At 40.4% G+C, this 17,179-nt stretch overlaps 1 protein-coding gene across 2 annotated transcripts in view; it reads right to left on the reverse strand.

Moving 5' to 3' along the window:
• The window catches only part of AGMO (alkylglycerol monooxygenase), a 358,382-nt gene that overhangs the window by 228,956 nt on the left and 112,247 nt on the right, over window positions 1–17,179 (reverse strand). The gene's annotated exons all lie outside the window — the stretch shown is intronic.

Raw genomic sequence — 17,179 nt, forward strand, 5'->3', positions numbered from 1 at the left:
CTCCTCTGGATCCCTGCTTACCTGCCTGGTTACATCACTGACAGCTAAAGGCGAATCTCTGAGAGGAAACCTTACGTGTGAACAAGCGAACACATGAAAATACTGTCGATGTTCCTCATCTGCAAAATGGGCGTAAGAGTCCTTTAGTTACGTCCTCCAAAGGGGGACAAGAACCGGGCATTGTGTCAGATGATTAAATATCTTTTTCAGTAATACATCATAATTTTACTGTAATTTATCTGTACAAATGCATTTTAAATACAAATAACTATAAGAGGATATTCTCATTTTATTTTGAAAATAATGCTTTTCATTCTATTATTTTAGTGTGTAAAAATGCGCTGTGTCAATTGGCATGGCTTGGTGCTTCCAGTCCTTCTAGTATGGATGGGATACATGAACCTTAAAGTCTCATGTGACAGTGAATGTCAGTCTATTGTACTTTGGTTTTTGTAAGTAACTTTAAAATGATAAGCCAGCTTTCAAGGTTGATTTCCAACTTGTAATATGCAGAAAGAAACCTGAGAAGCACGCCACATTCAAGTGCTCCAAGAATGAGCAGGGATTTCAGTGCTGGATGTTTGCCCCAAACTTCCTGAAGTGCTTGTTACAAAAGTACATTAAACATTATCTTAGAGTGAAGCATTATTGCTGCAGTCTGTGGGTTAGCAAATCGGATGGGCAGCCGACTCCTGAGATTCTGTTCTCAGGCTTCTCAGCAGCTGGGGCTGCTGGACTGCCACACAAATTATTCAATTTGTCTGGATGATGTTTGCCTAATATTATAACCAAAGGAAAGTCACATAAGCTAGGGAGAGAATTTTTTAAACAAACACTAATAAGATTTTGCTCTCCTAATAAAAAGATTTCATAAAGACACATTGCAGCATGTATAATTTATATCAGATTGTTTACCATCTTAGGGAAGAAGGAGTGGAGAGAGGGAGGGATAGAATTTGGAACTCAAATCTTTAAAAAATGTTAAAAAATGTTTTCAAATGTAATTGGGGAAAAACAAAATATTTTAAAAAGACATCACAGAATAGTGGATAGATTGCTTGACTTGAAATCAGACAGACTTTGGCTCAAATCCTGACTCAGGCATGAGACACAAGACCATCTCCCTGAGGTCACGTCCAGATCTAAATCAATGGCTTTATGATTCCATAAAACCATCACTGGAAAATGAATATTTCACAGGTGAATATTTTGATATTGTTTTCCTATCACTAAAGAAAAAGTGTGGCCCCGGGCCTGTCATTAAACGTCCCCAGGCCTCAGTTTCCTCTGCTGTCAAGTGAAGTAAATGGACTCAGAATTGCTAACATCACTTTCTACTCTTTGATGAAGTGAATATATGTATGAGTCTACACTGCAATTGATGAGTAGATTATTTTGTACGTTTACATGGTCAACGGAATGCATGGAAGGAAAGCAGAATGGGATGGCCCAGATTCAAGCCTTATCTCTGCCACTTGATATGTGTGACCTTGAGAAAGTCACTTGGGGTTAGTATCTGGGTCTTAGTTTCCTCATCTATAAAATAAGGCAGGGGTGGGGGTGGGGAACAGGATGACCTCTGTGCAGCCTCCCAACCCTAATAGTCTCTGAAATATCCTAAGACTCAGGTGGCTCTTCAAGACCACTGAATTTTAAGGAAGGATGGGCAAAAATCAATGGACTTATGTTCATAACTCACCACTGACTTTGGAGAGGGAGCCAGCATGGTACATCATCGTCATTGGTAGAACCTCAGCCCCGGCATCAAGAAGTCTAGAGCCTGGTCCCTGCCTCACACCTTCACTTACTGTGTGATCTCATTAAATCACTATTTTCTATCCTAGACAATAACAGTCTATGATAATTATTATAACAACCCATATTTATATAATGCTCACTATTACTATATAATAATTACCATAATACTAATACTTCCAGGCACTGTGCTAAACACTTTATGATTATTATCTCACAACAACCCCAGAAGGTAGATGTTATTATTCTTATTTTCCTGAGGAGGAAGCTGAGGAAGATAAAGGTTAAGTGACTTGTCCAGAGTCACACTGCTTTCTGAGGCAGGATATTGAATTCAGGTTTTCACTGACTCCAGGCCCAGCCCAGTGTTCTATCCATTGCACCATGTGGCTGCCTCAATAATTATTATATAAATGGGGACCTCAACAAAACAGTCTTTGACTAAATCCCTGGTTCTATAGAGAGCAAACCTAAAAGTGCTCCTGTATCCAAAGAGCCTTTAATAAAGAAGTTTGAAGCAGGAGTCGAGTCCGAGCAGTGTTGTGAATAAGGAGCAAATTCACATCCTCTGACACTCAGTGGTGGCCGTCTGGACCTAGCCAAAGCCAGACACAGTGCTGGACGACTGGCCTCAGCAGGAGCCCAGTTCTCCATCAATAACCCAGTGGATCAATAACCCTGAAGCCTGCTACTCTAATGTCCTCCCTTGCCCTAAGTGTCAAGGATTGGAACCCTGTGGAAGAGCCGACTGTCCTGAGCAGGGAGAGGTGGAGGGGGAGCTTGCATGCTGGTGGCTCCTCTGATGATGTCATTTCTGATGCTGCAGCACATGTGAAACTGATTAGCTGTGAGCAAATTAGCATGTTTCTGGGCAGCCAGCTGATATGCAGATGTCTGACATGAAGCACACACAGACTCCAAGGCTCAATTAGATGGTTTTGAAAAGCCAAGCCCTGGATCATTCAAGCCTCGTAAACCTCAACCTCTTGGAGATTTTTCTTATGTTAAACTCCCCAAAATGGCAGGTTTGGACCATCTGAGAACTCAGTTGTCCTGGAGGAGCTGGGGGGCAAACTCTGTGTGTGTATGTGTGTGTGTGTGTGTGTGCATGTGTGTATGTAAGAGTGTGTGTGTGTATGTGAGAGTGTGTGTGTGTGTGTGTGTGTGTGTATGAGAGAGAGAGAGAGAGAGAGAGAGAGAGAGAGAGAGAGAGAGAGAGAGAGAGAGAGAGGAATAAGGGGAAAAGGGGGGAGGGAGGAAGGAGGGGAGGGAGAGAGTCTGTGTATGTGCTCAGATTTTAGAGAATTCTCCTTTTGTTCTTTATTTAAAGGGTCTCTCTTCCCCTGCATTCTAGGCTGTCTTGCAGAAAGATTGATGCTTACGGTCCCCATAAGGAAACACACAGGGCCCAGCTTCCTAGCAGCCTGTGGTCTCCTCCCTCTTTCTCGGCAGGACCCCACATATTTTGGCAAATGGTATTCAGACAGAAGGGAAGGGCTTTAACAGCAGGAGGGATGCCAGGGAAACCTTTTTCCCACAACATTCAAAATTCAGAGCACAGCCATGATGATGGAGCAGCATGGAGACCCTGGACGAATGGGAGTATTGACCTTTAGCCAAAAGGCGACAGCATTCATGCCTGAACCAGGGTCACAGGGCAGAGGGCTTCACTTCTTCCCAACTGCCTCTTCCTTCTTGGCCCAGGTTAAAATCCCATATCCTCAGCCTCACCATCATAGCCTTCACCAGCCCTGGCTCCAGCTTCCCTTTCCAGTTTTATTTTGGATGACTCCCCCAAATGTGCCACCCTCTGTCGTGTCAGACTGTCCTGCCACCTTCTGTCTCCTCTGCTTGACATCAGACCCCTCCCCTCACTGCCCAAGTAATCCCCTGTACCTGCAATACACTTCCTCCTCACCAGCAGCCCTGTAGGATCCCTAACTCCATCCAAAACCCAATTCAATCTCCAGCTGCCACATGAGGATTTCCTAACACCCCAAGTTATTAGCACATTCCCTCTCTTGAAACTACTTCTATCACTTTGCAAGTAGAGTTGTATCTCTTCATTTCTGTACATGTTCTGTCCCTACTAGAAAGAAAGCTTTGTGTGGACAGAAAGTATTTCACTTTTGCCTGTTTCCCTAGGGCCTATTCTTATATTAAATGCTTAATAAATATCTGCCTAACAGACTTGTTTCATGTTTACAACTGCATTTCACTTTTGAAAAAAATACCTTCATTGCACCAAGTGCAATAAATAGAATTTGTCTGTCTTGGTAGAACTCTGTGTGGGGAAGGGATTCATCTGCCCTTTTAGCTGCAACCAAAGGCCTTTCCTTTCTCCCCACTGCCGCTTCCTCCTCCATGTTTCCTCTTCCCTAAATAGACTTTGAGCTGAATTTGGAGTCAGGAAGACTTGAACTTGAAGATTGCCTCTGGGAATTTCAGAAACTCACTTAACCTGTGTCATTTGCAACATTCTCATCTGTAAAACGGAGGTAATAATGACACCTGGCTGCAGGGTAGCTGTGAGGATCACATATTAATATTCTATAATATTTGGGATGATATTTGTAAAGCATGCTGCAAAACAAAATGTTCTGCAAACTAGCTATTATTATTGTTATAATTTTTATTATTATTATTATCAGGAGCTGTCTTGGTTTTCTGCTTGTATCCTCAGCATTTAACATAGTGTTTAGAAAGTACACAGTAATCATTTAATAAATGCTTTTTCATTCCTTCAAGAATTCATTTCCTCAAATTTTAGAAAAAAAAAAGTCATTCTAAGAAAGAAGCATTTTTCTGCCCGATTTTAAATTAATTATACTTTTACGTGTCTCAAATCCCTTCCCAACTTAATCCTAATGTTTGTCAGAGCCATCAGTGGAGTGTCACAAATGGGACACTTTGGGCCAGTCCTTGGCAAAACCACAGGAATTTAACTTTTTGAACCCCAGTGTGAAAGGAAGTCCATTGACCAAATTTACTACAGAAATACCAAGTCACCCTCAAAATAGTTCTGCTAGCATCTTGCAAGTCTCTCAGAAGATTCTTTTTCCAAAGCAAAAGGTATGAAAGAAACTCTATATTATCCTCCATACTCTCTCTCCCCTCAAAGAAAACCCACCCTAAACAAAAAACACGTGTGTGCTGGAGTCATTAGTTAGCTCCATAGCGGTGTTCATCTTGACTCTAAGCTGACGCCACCCATGCTGCAGTGGGTTTTATCAGTCATGAATCCAGCTGCCACCTTCTGCATCTTTCCTGCCATAAAAAAGGAGGTTCTGGCTGTCATCATTAGCATACAAACTTCCTTTCAGCCTCATTGAAACCACAAATCCCCTTGTCTGCTTTACATTGCACTCAGCATCAGATGGGACCAAGTCCAAAGGACAAATCTTCCTTTCTAATCTGGATCTGCATGGATGTGGAGATATTTGGGGAATCAGATGGTACGAGATGGCTGGTGAAAGATTAAAGAAATGTGGAATTTGGAGAAAAATTCTCCTTTAAGCATTCTTGATCACTGCAGAAAGGGGTGGGGGGGAGGAATAAACATACAATCCAAAGGCCTACAAAAGAAGAAAGAGCATGTCTTCTTCAAAGATAGGAAATGCCTTTCATCTAAGCATCTCCAAAGGACTTTACAAGTCAGCAAGAAATAGGGCCAAACTATGTGAAATAACTCATCTGCTGTCACATAGTAAATCAAGAGCTGAAGGAAAGTGATTTCAAACAGGAGAGGCAGCCTCAGAGAGTAAAAATATGGACACCCTTGAAAGCAACAGACCACGGGTTGGAATTGTAACTCTGAGACATCCGAGATGTAAGGTCTCAACTTTGACTAACCTTTCCTTCCTAGGCCTCACTTGACTTGTCAGGAAACCAGGTATAATAACCTTTGTTCTATACACTTTATGGACTTGTTGGGAGGAAAACTGGACTTTTTCAAAGGATCTGTCATCCAGGTGTAATGGATGTGCCCTCCAGGGACATGTAGATAATAGCCCATTCATTCCTGTTCAAGGAAGTTCTCCAAGGGGAGGCCACCTAACACGTGAAGGGCCTTCCTCACGGCTTCACTTCATCGCAACCTGAGGCTGCCTACCAGAGTAACACATGGGCATCTGTGCAGAGGGTTGCCTCCCTCTGAGACAGTAGCTGTCCACCTGCCTTTTAATTGTCCACATCTTTGTTGCCCCATAAATTGGTTCTTCCCTGTGGCTCCTTATTTTTAATCTGTCACACTTGGCATGTCCTACTGCTTTTTTTTTTCTTTGAGTGACATTGATTTTTAATTCTTCGGAGTATTTCGTGACTGTCAGATGTGATAAAAGGTGAGTACCAAAGAGTTGGGGCTTTGGTTCAGGGAAAAGTTGGAGATCCTTAAAAGAATTGTATAGTTTACCTAAGGCCACCCTACCCTTTTTCCTCCAGCTAAACTGGATGGACATTTCGTTTGCCATTTTCCCTTTCTGTCCCCCTCTGCTAAATAAAATGCTTTATACACATTTGAGTAATTTCTAAGTATGAGTTCTTATTCCAATATGACTGAAAAATGAGGAACTCTGGGTAATTTCATCTTCTGGGTTTCTTTTTCCAAGCATGGCACACTTACCAAGACCATGGCCATAACTACAAAGCACATAAAGAATTTGTGATTTCCTCAGCTTGAGCACGCAGGCTCTATCTGCACAGACTGGAACCTCTATAGGACTTAATAGATCATGTGTTTTTTCCAGGAGTTTCTGTATCTCAAAAACTCATCCCCTTGGGATTAAGCTAGTGATGAAGGCTCCTGCACATGACTAGGCTTGTCAGGGATAGACTCGAGTCAGAAAGGCCTGGGTCAGAAAGGTTGGAGTTTCTATCCTGCCTCTGACACTTACTTGATGACTGATTCTGAGTACTTGGGTGACAGGTAGACACCAAAGGTGGATAAGCAGCCCAGAAAAGTATTTGATGAGCCCTCGTATCAGAGGTGCTAGTGATCCCTGAAAATTCTGTGTACTCCAGTTAGTAGTAGCAGCAGCAGTAGCAGTAGTAGTAACACTAGTAATAGTACTAGTAGTAGTAATAGTGGTGGTGGTGGTGGTGGTAGTAGTGGTGGTAGAAATGCCAGGAGCAGGAGAGGTCTGTACACAATGTTCATCAATCTAACCAAGGCCTTTGATACTGTCAGTCATGAGGGCCTATGGAAAATCACGGCAAAATTTGGTAAGCAAGAGAAGTTCAGCACTTTGCACATCAGTTTCATGATGGCATGATTGTATGGGTGTGGGATGATGGACAATGCTCTCATGCTTTCCCAGTCACCAATGGAGTAAGGCAAGACTGTGCTCCCATGCTTTTGAGAGTGGTGTTTGCAGTGACGTTGCTAGATACCTTCAATGAGGACGATAATGGTGTCAAGGGCAGCTACCACACAGTCGGTAAATTATTTAATTCGGAAAGTCTACAAGCCAAGACTAAAATGGAGGGAAAATTGATTCAGGATTTTCTTGTTAGGAGATAACTATGCAGTCAGTGCAGCCTCTGAAGCTGAGATGCAGCAACATATACACAAATTCTTTAGCACTTGTGCTAATTTTGGCCTAACAATTAACACCAGGAAAACACAGGTGTTCCACCAGCCAGCACCACACCAGCCATACATGAAACCATAGGGTACAGCAAACGAAGTAATTTTGGATGCAATAGATAATTTCACTTATCTTGGCAATATTACTTTCCAGGGATGTACTCATAGATAATGAGGTTGACACATGCATTGCCAGAGCTAACTGAGTGTTCGGGAAACTCTAAAGGAAAGTGTGGGACAGAAGAGTTATTAGGCTGTCCACCAAACTGAAGTTCTATGGAGCTATTGTGCTGACCTCATTGCTGTATGCCTGTGAAACTTGGACATTATACCAGCACCATGCCAGGAAACTGAATTGCTTCCATGTGAATTGTCTTCGGAAGATTCTGAAGATCACCTAGCAAAATAAGGTACCAGACACTGAGGTCCTCTCTTGAGCTGAACTGCCAAGCATTCAAACTCTATTGCAGAGAGTGCAATATGTTTACCTTCAAGAATATTTCATGGAGAACTCATAGAAGGCTAGCACTCACTTGGGGGTCAGAAGAAGTGATACAAGGACACTCTCAAGGTGTCTCTGAAGAACTTTGGAATCAATGGTGCCCGTGGGAGACTCTGCCTGGCTTGACATGTCTGCATCAAAGAAGGCATTGTGCTCTAGGAGCAAAGCAGAATTGCAGTAGTTCAAAAGTAACATGAGATGCACAAATTTAGAGCCATCTCCAATCCAGATGTTCATATGGACTATTTGTGCCCAACCTGTGGTAGAAGATTCCAAATTCATATTGGTCTGATTAGCCATAGTCAGACACACTGTACCTTGACTCCAATATTGTTATGTCATTTTGGTCCTCTTCAATCATGAAGGACAAGGGACCAACCAGTAGTAGTAATGGTGGTGGTGGTAGTGGTATTAGTAGTAGTAGTAATTAGTATTTATACAATGCTGTGTCACCTGACAACCTCAAACATATGATTCTGTGAGGGTATTATCTTACAACAGTAACTTGTAAAATTCAGGCCTCACTGTTCTGATTGGTGACTACCTTTAGGAGCCTACTACATCAGGAAGCTCCCCCTCCCCAACATCATGTTTCATTTTACTCCCTATTCTCCTACAATCTTCTTGACAGATAGCCTTGATAACAACCTGGCTCCCACCTGCAAACTCTTTCTACTATCTTTCCTCACTCCAGTTTGAGTACGACAATCAAATAAACTCTACCTAAATAAGGTGAGTCAGTCTACTCCCCAAGGACCCCATACACACAATCTGGATCACTCTTCTTTATGTGTTTGCTTCCCCTATTAGAATGTAAGGTTTTTTATTCAGGGACTTAAAAAGTATTTCTAGTGCTTAACACACAACAAGTATATAAAATGCTTTAAAAATACGTGTTCATTTATGGTGCCTAAAGCTTCTAATTTTCTCTCCATAACCTGCCCCATTCTTGATCGTTCCACCAGAGGGCAGTACCATCATCTCTGATCTTACAAATTAGGAGCTTCAGGGTAAACACTGGCTCAGTCTCGAACCTCATTCCACACATGCATCGATTACCAAATCCCACCACTTCTTGCTCTACAATAACTTTTAGATCACCTTCAGCACAACTGTTCCTGGTATCAGTCATCCCCTCACTTGAAGTGGAGTCGCATATCTCCCCCAAGTCCATCTCATATCATGCATTAACCTCCATGCCTTTCTTGATGGTGATGTGATATTTCTCATCTCTTATTGTAACCAAGTCATCCTGCCCAGTCTGGCTACAGAACTTACATCATGGCCCTTTCATCCAAACACTTATCTTTCTCCTTCCCCACTTTTGTTAAATGCTTGCTTAATCTCAACCTCTCTATAATCATCCCAGTATTTATTGTATCTATTGTTCTTTAACCTTCTGTTTCAATTGAAGGTATCACTACCCTCCCCGTCACTTAGATTTCCATCCTCATGGTCATATTTACCTCACTCCTCTTCCTCATGCCCAAGTGCCAAACACTTGATAAGTCTTGCAAACTTCCCTCCATATCTCTTGGATGTATCCTCTTTTCTCCATTCACAAAACTGCCGCCTTGGACTGGATCTTCATCATACCTTGCCTAGACTACTATAATAGACCTCCAACTGATTACCATTATTTGAATATATTTTTTCTCTCAAATCAATCCTTTATATAAGTACTAAAAGGAGTTTCCTATGTTCTGGGTCAAACCATGTCACTTCTACGCTTAAGGACCTGTAGTGGCTACATATTATCTTTAGTATAAAATACAGGTCTTAGCTTGGCTTTTGAAGAATGCCTTTAGACTTATTTCATATTACTCCCTTTCATGTATTCTATGATCCAGGTACACTAGGCTATGAGCAAAATGGCCTCAATCTCCCACTCCCCAGCCCCCCATCCTGATGCCTTTTCAAAGGTCATTATTCTTATGTGGTATAGAATGCACTCTTCATCTCTACACAAGGAATCTCTATCTTTCTTCAAAGCCGATCTCATGTGCTGCCTCCTTCCCAAAGTTTTCAGGTATTGGTGCTCTCTTCCCTCTTCATATTACTTTGTATTTACCTATCAGTTAGCATACCTTACCCCTTCCATGAGCTCCTTTAGAGAAAAGACCATACTATTGCCATCTTCATGTCCAACAGTATCCAGCACAGTGCTTTGAATGTAGTGGAGACATTTCATTTGTCAAGTTGAATTGAAAGAAATTAAATTCTGCCCTGGAAGTCAGTGTGTAAGTCTTGGAGTGACAGCTCCTCAAGCATAGATCTCATATCTTTGTCTTTCATCACCAAATGCAATGTTGTATGGAAATACCTAAGTAAGAAGTAAAGGAGGAAGTCAATAATGATGAAAGGAGTCCATGACTCCCAACAACATGGCACCAGGATGCAGATTTGAGATCAATGGTGTAACATTTTTTTAAAAGTATTTGAAATACCCATTCCCTAGAACTGTATTTCCCTAAATAATAACATTTAGGGTAGTAAGTTGTCCCCTCAATTGCTTGTTTAATTAATATCTAATAAAGTCTTAGACAATATTCTGAGTCGCTAGAAGTAGAAATACTAAATGACCTACTTTTAACTACTAATATCATCCCTCGTCTTAGAATTTAGTTGATGAGAATTTGGAAAGGGTAGGTTTATGTAAGAGCTCTAAAACTCAGCCCTAAAATCAGCGACTATTCTTAACAAATTGGGATGGGGAGATAGAGCCATTAAAACCAGGATCTTCATAAATGACAACATTCAATTTTGCAGAAAATTTAAAAAAAAAATAGAAATGGAAGAAAAAAGCTCACACTGTGCTCTTTTAGGCACTTTAGCCTTTCCTATATGTTATAAAAATCTAACTCCCAACATGTTAAGACTCAGTATACTAAATAAGCAAGTTCAATGGAGCCAGCATGACGTTCAAAACCATTTATTCAGGAAGTGTGGAGACATGAAGGAACTCATTTAAATTTTTAGACTCTCTAGACGGATGGCCCATTTCCTAACAGAAGGCATCACTTCATTCAGAAAAGTAGTAAACGACAGCATTTAACTCCTAACCAAATAGATTTGCTTTTAAGAGCAGTGTCTCTCCTACAGTGGCTCATGCCAAATATAACTCCAGGCCCCAAAAGACATCCTGTATTGCCTTCCTCGGCCAACAACCTCCTCCCATAATTCCAAAGGAAAAACTAGAACAAATATTTGCAAGGAATTTTGACCTATAGCAAAATCCAAGGATGATAAAAACTTGGGTGTGAGTATCTGTCAGAGGCATTGAGAGACTTAGGACAAATGGCATTCAAGTTTTCAGGAGGCGAGTCAAAATCCTTGAGGTGTAGGGATATTTTTGTCTGTGTTCCAATAGCATGGGATTGGTCTGACTCAGTTGCTCTCGCAGGAAAGGAATGGTCTACATTGGGAATTCTATTGGCAGGAACCTCAACTGCAAAATGCACACGGGATGTCTGGCTGAAAAACAAGTGGTAAAATGTTTCACATTTTTCATTTTATGATTGGATTGGATTTATGATAGTTATTCTCCAACAGAAAACTTAACTTCCTTTTCTAATTTTGCAAATTACTATTGAAGACAGTAGACTCATAGAATCAGATCATTTTTGAGTTGGAAGAGACCTCAAAGGTCAATGAGTCCAAAGCGTACCTAGGATAGAACCCTCTCTACTCTTCCCTCCCTCCCCTCCCCTTCCCACCACATACCAAATCAATGCTCACCTAGCCTTCAGATATTGGTGAAGGGGAATCCCAACAGTTATCAAGGAATCCCACTCCCTTTTTTGGATCATTTTAATTACTAAAAAACTTTTCCTGATGGAGAGCCTAATTGGCTTCTTTCCAACTTCTGTTAATTGTTCCTGGCCCAGCCCTCTATAGTAGCCAAAGAGAAGAAGTCTAATCACTTTCCCACTCAATAACTCTTCAAATACTTGTCAATAAGCACTATGCCCTACTTTCCAGGCCCTACACCACTACTGATTGACTTACCCTAGGAAGCTCTGCAGTTTGTCAATATCCACCTTAAAATGTATTGCACAGAAGTGAATATAGTATTCCAAAATGGGAGGGAACAGTAACCATATCACGTTTAGTCAGAACTAGATATCAATCAATGACAGTCTCCATCAATAAATAAACATTTACTAAGTGTCTACTATGTGGCAGGCATTATGCTACATGCTAGAGGTATAAAAAGAAGAAAAAGATTATTCCTTCCATCAAAGAGCTTACAATCTAATGGACTGACTGCTGCCTAAGGTCCCATTAGCATTGGTAACCATATCCAGTTGTATCAAGTTGTTGACTTTTTACTGAATTTACAGTTAACCAAAACCCAGTGATCTTTTTCAGATAAATTGCTATATAATGATTCTCACATAATAGAAAAAAAATATTCTACCTGAATACATTGAAAGTAATGATATAATGTTGAGTTAAACATTCTTCACTGAGATGAAAGAGCTAAAATATGAAAATTGTTATTACAGTAAAAATAACATTGGTGCAGCTAGGTGGTACAGTGGATAAGAGTGTGGGCCTGGAGTCAAGAAGACTCATCTTCCTAAGTTCAAATCTGGTCTCAGATACTTACTAGCTGTGTAACCTTGGGCAAGTCACTTAATTAATCCTCTTGTCTCAGTTTACTCATCTGTAAAATGAACTGGAGAAGGAAATGGCAAGCCACTTCAATATTTCTGCCAAGGAAACCCTAAATGGAATCACAAAGAGTCAGATACAACAGAAAATGACTGAACAATATAATAGTATTAATAGAAAAAAATAATCATAATAGCATTTATAGGATATTTTAAGTTTTGCAAAGTGCTTTTCATAATATATCTCATTGGTTCCTCACAATGAACCTATGAGGTAGGTGATATTATTATACCCTTTTTACAGATGAGGAAATTGAGTCTAAGAGAGGTTAAGTGACTTGCCCAGGGCCACACAACTTGTAAGAGTCTGATGCAGGATTTAAATTCAGGTCTACCTTACTTTACATTCAGTACTCTATCAAAGAAAATAATGAAAAAAAAGTGGTGAGAGTACAGTCAAACTTCACTGATTATGTTATAAAATGGCACTTATCAAAGTTATTCGGTACTGGTTTGAAATGTTAAAGTAGATCAATAAAACAGACAAGATAAGAAATAAATGAAAATAAATGACTCAGTTACTGACTGAGTGCATGATAGGCCAAAAACGTGAGTTAACTGAAAAGTAACTACCTATTTCACTGAAATTGTTTGGGAAACTGGAAAGCAATCTGGCAGAAATGAGATATCCACCAACATCTTTTACCACATACTACACTAATATCAAAGTGCAAATATGACCTCAATCATCATATGAATTGTATCATTAAGAGAGATAAAGAAACAAAAAAGGAAAAAAGAGGGAGAGGAAGAAAGAGAAGGAAAGGAGGAAGAGTGTGGTTAGAGAGGAGAGGTGGAAAGAGACACATAATATTGAGGAGAGGAAAACTAGACCAGGTACGTTCCCTAACTGTGGCTGGAAGGGTGGGGGAGGGTAACAAGGGCTAGGGATGATGATAAAATACATGATTGTGATTACATGAAAATTAAAAGTTTCATCAGGAACAAAAGTAATGCAACTAGGATAAAAAGCAATGTGATCAGCTGGGAAAAAAACAAACCTTTGTATCAACAATCTCTAGCTTTCATGTTGTCTCCACCAATAAACTGGGAGCTCCTCAAGAACACAGACTGTTCTTGCCTTTATTCCTACGTCCAGTATTTAGTGCAAGGCCTGCCACATAGTAACAAAGGTATATTAATTGACTAAGTAATTAACTCAAAGGGTCCAACATCAGCTTGGCCAAAGGGGTGATAAATAATTCAGCCATGACGACTCTCAAATATGTAATAAGAACTGAGCCAGGAAATTGTTAGGATTTACATTGGTGGGTGTGAAGTCCTTTACATCTTTCAGTTTGGCAAGATTTCCTAAATGAGATAACATTTTCAAAGTACTTGGTAAATACTTTCTCCTTTCCCTACTCTCCAAGTCTCAGTTTCTCCATCTGCAAAATGGGGATAATAACACCTTTAGGACCTCCCTCGTGGGGTCATTGTGTGGCTCCAATAAGCCAACATCAGAGTTGTTCTACAGACTTGAAAGTTCTCCATAAACGTCAGATATCATTGCGGTTACTGCGATTGGCTCCTCACTCTTCCCTATAAATGTTAGTTGTGATTGCTGTTGTGTTGGTATTATGATCTTTATTTTCTCCTCCTTCTTTACATCATGTTTGCCAGAGTTCAGGTAGAGAGAATTCTGCACCAAGTAGTTCTTCTGCTCTGACTTTTTCATATTTAATATTCTGCAGACTCTTGCCCAGGTGGACCAAACAGCTGTTGTTTCATGGAGGAATAAAAGTAATGGAACGGAGGATGTCTGAGAGCACCCTTGGGGACAATGCCAAGAGAAGCCAGGATGACACAGATGAGCTAAGCTTCCCATTCCCACATGTCACGATTTCTTACATTGGATCATTCACATTTAAAGGTTCTTTTTTTTTCCTTTCTTTGAAGATGGGTTCTTGTGTGAGTACCAGCTATGGCCGCATCTAGTAAAATATTATCCTTCAATCTGTATGAATCAATGCCATTCATGGAAAACTTATGGGAAAATTTTTTGCCAGTGATAATTCTCTGATTCAATTCTCAGGTGAATTATCAAGGATGGGATTATGGGGGCAAAATACGATGCAGGGATTTTTTTTTCTTAGTCTCTATGTGACTATGCTCCAGAGTAAATTTCGAATGCACCATTCATGGCAGGGTGTTGAACGATTCTACGCTACTTAAGGTATCATCTCTCTATAAGATCTGGTGTCACTGACCTGTTTCTTCACTGCTATCCTAATCACTGTATCTGTTTCTGTAATCAGATCCACATGACTCAAGTCTTTTGTGAGTGGTATTGTTATTATTTTAAAAATCAAATAATTGAATTTGAGGTTTAATGAGATCTCGGTAGGCATCTCATACAACTCATGCCCCACAAGAATGGCCTCCATAACATACCAAACTAATGACCATCCAGCCTCTGCTCAAAAACCTCCAAGGAAGGGAAATCTGCTGCTTTCCAGGCAGCTGACTCCATTGTTTTTAGTAGTTCTGATTGTTTTTGAAAAAAAAAAGTCTAAATTACCCTCTTTACTATCCTCCCCAAATCGCCCATTAGTCCTCAGTCTTCCCTCTAGAGCCAAGCAGAGAAAGTCTATACCTTTCTCCAAATACTCCCCAAATCCTTGAAGACAGCTACCAAGTCTCATCTGAATATTTTCTTCCCCAAGGCTAAACATTCATACTTCCTTCAATGTCTCCTCATGTGACATAGACTTAAGACCCTCCATCATCCCAGAAGTCCACATCTAGGCATTTGAGTTGATCAATGTCCTTCTTAAACTGTGCTGCCCAGAAGTGAACATGACTCTCACTGAGGTCTGACTACATCAGTGAACAATGGCACTCTCAACCTCCTTATGCCTGGAACCCATGTCTGTCAGTACAGCCTGAATTCCCAATTCACTTTCTTGGCTACCACAATGAAGATTTTACCCACATTAACTTTCTAGACAATTAAAACTTCAAGATCGTATTTCAAATAAACTACCAAGCCTCTCCTCTGTCATCCTTGTGAAGTTTCTGGTACTCAAATGTAAGACTTTACATTTATTCCTCCTGAATTTCATCTGATTCCACTTAGCCCAATGCTCTAGTTTGTTGGATGCTGACTCTGTCATTCCAATTTTTAGTTCTCCCTCTCAACTTGGTGTCATCTCCAGATTTGATTGACATGTCATGTATGTCGATATTCAAATCATTGATATCCATGTTAAATAGTACAATACCAAGCTTAGACACCTAAGTTACTCCAGTGGAGATCTCCCGCCATGACACATTGAATCTCTAATAATCATTTTTTGAGTGGCCAAGAGTTCTACACGCATTAGCATGGAGATTAACATGCAATTAGCATCTATTTCATCTATCTCTCCATATTCTCCACATCAAGGTGTATGAGACACTTCACACAGAATACTTAAATCTAGGTAATCTGTGTCTAGACCATTCCTTTCATCTATCCATTCAGGAATCTTGTTAGAGAAGATAACGAGATCATCCTGATATGACTAACTTGTTCTTGATGAAGTCATGACCTTCAAGGCCTCAACTTCCAGCAGGACATTCTTCCTAGTTCGATCTCCAACACCCAGGGGACCTGTGGTCATCCCTGGCAGGTTCTGGCACCACTAATTCAGAAAGTGTTTTTACAATACACCATAGGACATATAGAAATCTCTTTTGCATTTGAACCATTCAATCATCCCCCTAAGGCTGTGTGTATCTACACATACAAGCTAATCTGACTGTTTCAACTGGCTTACATGAGTCACAAACAACCAGTTTGATTGACCAAACCCCTTGTTTATTACTGAAATGTGGGGTCAAGTTCATCCCTAGCACTGGGGTCAGCACAGGTCCCAGCTTCCCTCAAGAGACTTGGCAAACAAAAGGTGTTTGCAGGCTGAGCTGGGGAGTATTCTCAGCAAAGGAGAAGAGCAGCCATCCTCAGAACTCCCTCATTTCCTGCTCTTTCCCCAGGGAGTCATAGATAAAGGATCTTGGAATGAACGTTTTTTTTTTTTTGGAGGGGGGGAATCTCAAAATAAGTCGTGTTTCACTTTGATTAAATGGTTTGACTTTTTTTTTTATTTTAACACACTTGGTTTCCAAGTCATTATTTTTTGATAATCACATTACCCCAGAGGTCAGTCTTAAGTTTTCTGTTCATAATATTTATAAAAGTTTTGGAAGAGGTTGTGGAAAACAAAAGCTACACATTTGCATATGATCCTGAATTTAAATTGGAGAGAAAAATAAGGGTGTGGAGATCAATGTAATGAGGTTCCCAAGAATCTGAGTTATTTCAGGGATTGGCCAGATGGATGATAAATGTTCTTCTGGTTAGAATGGGATTCACAGTTACCCAGGTTCAAGTTACAAGGATTCACGTATGTGTGCTTTGTAAATTGTGACCCATGTTTCAACTCACTCTGCAGCCAGCATCCTCTTTGCCATGCCTGCCCCTTCTCACTTTTCTTTCTATCCAGTCTCTTTCTACACCACATACAACTGATGACCAATCTCAAAAACAAAACCAAACACCTATTTGTGGCATCATTTGAGTGTTAATTTAGGAGGAACCTAAAAGATCACAGATTTAGAATTAGAGCAAATTGCAAGTGGCAACTACTTGTACATGTTTAATTTACAGATGAGAAAACT

This window comes from Phascolarctos cinereus, unplaced genomic scaffold, assembly GCF_003287225.1.
Source record: "Phascolarctos cinereus isolate Bilbo 61053 unplaced genomic scaffold, phaCin_HiC Scaffold_1;HRSCAF=81, whole genome shotgun sequence".
Taxonomy (NCBI): Eukaryota; Metazoa; Chordata; class Mammalia; order Diprotodontia; family Phascolarctidae; genus Phascolarctos; species Phascolarctos cinereus.